Source organism: Leptonychotes weddellii, chromosome 8 (genome assembly GCF_054177405.1).
Source record: "Leptonychotes weddellii isolate Sample4059 chromosome 8, ASM5417740v2, whole genome shotgun sequence".
NCBI lineage: Eukaryota > Metazoa > Chordata > Mammalia > Carnivora > Phocidae > Leptonychotes > Leptonychotes weddellii.
This window is the reverse complement of record NC_138376.1, coordinates 129,003,862-129,007,747: the sequence shown is the minus strand read 5'-3', so window position 1 is coordinate 129,007,747 and position 3,886 is coordinate 129,003,862.

Sequence of the window (3,886 nt, the reverse complement as noted above, 5' to 3'; positions counted from 1 at the left end):
TTAATATCAGGATAATTTCTGACATTTTATCACAGAGATCCCTAGCAGCACGAGTAAGTGGAAACTGGAGCCCATCCCCAGCTCAGTCCGCAATGTACTACCACTAAGACTTGTTCTTCTTTCGTCTTGAGACTAGTACTACAGTGCATTTGGGGGAGCTAAAATCATAGTTAAGGATATAAGTTTTTATGGCATACATGCATTTTTGTAACTGCTCTGGTGGTTTTCACGTCGATACTGTACCCAAGTCCCCTCCAGGGACAGTGGAGTCCCAGTTCTGAGGCCGCCGGCAGGGACAGGAGAAAGTGGCCTCACCAGCACATCACTCTGGGGGCGGACCTGGTGAGGGGAAGCGACGTGGGCATCAGGCCTCGGAAGAGGAACGGCAATTCCTCAGAAGCTGAGCGACCCCCCAAGGCACTCTCTCTTCTCCTTCCCTCCACATCCAAGTACTGCTAAGGCCTAGGACGCTGGCCTGAGTGAAAACGGTTACTACTAACTGAGCTCGTATTTGCCCACGACGGTGGTACCTGCCCTACAGCCTGAGCTCCCCGATGCAGCAGGAGCCCGAGTGGTCCGCAGCATTTACCCCCGCAGAGGAGCCCGCGGAGACTCCTGGTCACTCACATCCAGGGCTCCCATCTGCCCTGGCTTCCAGTGGCCCGCTCAACCGTCCCGTCCCCGCGGCTGTGCCCCCCACACGGCACTTCCCTGCTGGGTGACACCCTTGCTTCTCACAAGCGCCCTCTGCTCATTCCGTGTGATTCTGCGGTCCTGGGCAGACCCCACCCCCGACCAGTGTTTCCGGGTGCCGAGTTCAAAGAGCACGTCAAACATCATGGTGCTGCTAGTTCTGCGGGACGCTCTTCTACTCCTCCTGGACAGTCCCCGGCGTGTTTCCAAGCAGCCCAGCAGGCAGCACGCCTCTCTCTACTCCAGCCCTCAGTGCACAGGTGCACGGATGTTCCCCAGGTCCCCACCACTGCGGGCCACACCAGGTTGTCCTGTGGTGCAGGTGCGTGCCCCGCACCCTCCACCTCTAGAAAACAGCTGTTGGTGAGATTTCCCCCACGACGGGGTGTTCAGGGAGTAAAAGCAAACAAGTGACAAGTGCCTGGCGCACCGAGGGAAGAGAGAACATGTGCTTTCTCCACCGTGGGCCCTGGAAGACCCTGCAGGTATTGCCCAGGTGTGTATGAGATGGAGAGGTGGCAGAAGGTGGTGCGTCCAAGGCGGGGGCAACCGTGTGTGTGAGGGTCTGAAGAAATGCGTGGCATCGAGGTTCAAGATTCGGTGTGCTGGCACAGAGTATTATTCTCTGTATCAAAATTTAAAATAGAAGTCAGAGAAGATCCAAAACCACATCCCACATGGATTGAGAGAGCAGCAAGAGAAATGCTGAATACTCTAACTGGGAATGGGGCTTATTTACCAAAAATCTTCATTTCAGAAGAGCTGCCATTCAGTTTCACAAACTTCAAGGATTCAAAAGAAAATAAGTATGATGAAAATCGATAGCCAATACCTGGCAACTTATAAAGCCAAATCGGCTTTTATTGCAACTATCAATGTTTGAAAATTGCACATTAGTGGGGAAAATGATTTCGCCAAATCTGAGGTTTGCGTTAAGTTGCTAAAAACAACTCAAGTTAGAATATCAGAAGTGAGCATGGTACCAGCCCTCGTATAGACCCCTTCACCTTGTTGCTCTGCCCGCTTCTTGTTCCCGATCTGTGCTGCCCCGTGGAATCCCCTGGACCCGGCTCTTCCCGCCCTCCCCGCGGGCTCTTCTGATTCCTGGGAGGCGCTGGGGTGTGAGGGGCGCTGTGCCAGGTGGTCTGCGCAGGGAGGGCCATGGCCGGGGCACGGCCAGGCTCCAGGCGGCAGCCGTGAACCACGGCAACACAGCACACCCCGATAATGTGGGAGATGCCAGGCCCCCGACCTTGCTTTGGGATTCATTCCTGGGTGGCAGGAGGGTTCCTTTCCCACCAGAATAGAAATCCTGTGTTCAAAAATCACTTCCCCTGCTAACTCTGTAGTCCTGGCATCACGTGCAGCATCCGGTGCAGGCAACCTCATGCTCAACCCCGTCAAGGAATCTTGGAAGTCGTTTTTTACACTAAGAACCGCCCAATTTCACCAGGACGCACCAGCTCCGCAGGCAAGGAGCTGCACGTGAGGGCGTGCGCGGCCTGCTCCGGCCCCGCCGACCCGCCATCCCCGCGCCGCCCGCGCCTCCTGCTCTCGGCCCCGGCGCGCGGAGCCCGGTCCCAGAGGCATCAGTGCAGGCGCGGGGCGCCCTGCAACCCAGCCCTTCTACCGGAGGACCCAGCGCAACCATTTTCTCATCAATTAGCTTTTCAAAGTGGCCTCTTTTAGGTACAAAATTCTCTCAATTCTCCAGCAGGATAGTTGCGTTTTTATCTGATCATTCTGTGCTCTGAACGGCTTCCGCCAACAGAGGCTGCGGCATGTGGCATCTCGGCCTTCGGCAGCACGCCGTTCACTCTTCCGCGGGGAAGCGCGCGGGTGAGTCACACGGCCGTCTCTGCGTGGCTTTCCCGACGGGCCCCTTCCTCGCACGGAGGCTGGCCACACGCCCGTGTCAGGAGGGCCGGGCAGACCGCACAAACAGGCCTTGCATCGGACTCGTGGGGCGGCGCTTTCTGCAAGCCGCGTCTCCTCGCTGCCATCGCGTGTCTCCGGCGGGGCTGGCAGTCCAGCTACCGCGAGCCCCCTCTGCCGCTCTCTGGGCCGACAGCCACGCGGAGCCACGGACAGGGCCCCTGCCTGCTGCCTTTGGGAGAATGTTCATTAGCTTTGGTTCCATCCAATGGCCTTAGCTGAACCATGAACCCACCTGGCAGACTGGAAGCTTGGAGGCCTCTCCAAGCTCAGGGTCAGGATGGCTGATCTCCTCAGCTGTGGAACGTTGTCCTGAGGACGTAGCTGCGCAGCCAGAAACCTTTCTCAGACACCCTTGCCAGCACGTGCAGAGCCTGTCTGCGCGCCCACAGATCCTTCCTGGATGCGCACCGGGGCCAGATGCTATTCCAGGTGCCAAGGACGTACCTAGGTGGCTACAAACAGTCCCTGCCCTAATGGAGCTTATGACAACAAACAGGCTCGTGTCAGTGATGAGAGAGGAGTAAAAAACACGGGGTGAACGTGACAGACACAGTGGGAAGGAAAACAGGCATCCCCTCAGGCTGGAGCGTCTCCGAGAACAAGAGGGAAACAAGCCAGTCTGGCGGTTCCTGGAGAAGGGCTACGCGGACAAGGAGGGACAGATGCAAACATTCCAAGACAGGTCCCTCCTTGGTAGCGCATGGCACATGCTGGTTCTGTGCAGGCCCAGGGAGCCGGCGTGAGACAGGGACGGTGATGGTGTCGGCAGGTCCACACCAGGCTACGGTGTCACCATCACACACGAGATACAACAGGGGCAGGGACGAGGGGGGGAAAGATGGCGGAGGAGTAGGGGACCCTATTTCAACTGGTCCCCGGAATTGAGCTGGATATCCACCAGACCACTCTGAGCACCCACGAAACCAGCCTGAGATGTAAGAAGATCTGGATCTCTACAAACAGAATATCGCAGGCGGTTGGTTTTGAGGTACAAAGCGGGTAGCCGTGATCCTGCGGGCAGATATCGGAGGATAAATGGCAGAGGGAGGGTGCCTGGCCGTGGGGATCCTACACTGCCGGTGAGCAACAGCCTCGCGCGCTGCGGATGGGGCACAGACTCGCAGACCGGTGGCGACGGGTAAAGGACTTTAGGGCAGCCCCAGGGGTGGAAACCCAGAGTGGCAGGGTCGCGTGTGGAACTGGGAGCAGCTGGCAGTTTTAGAAGCACAAAGGGCAGAGCCGGGCCCCGACCTGG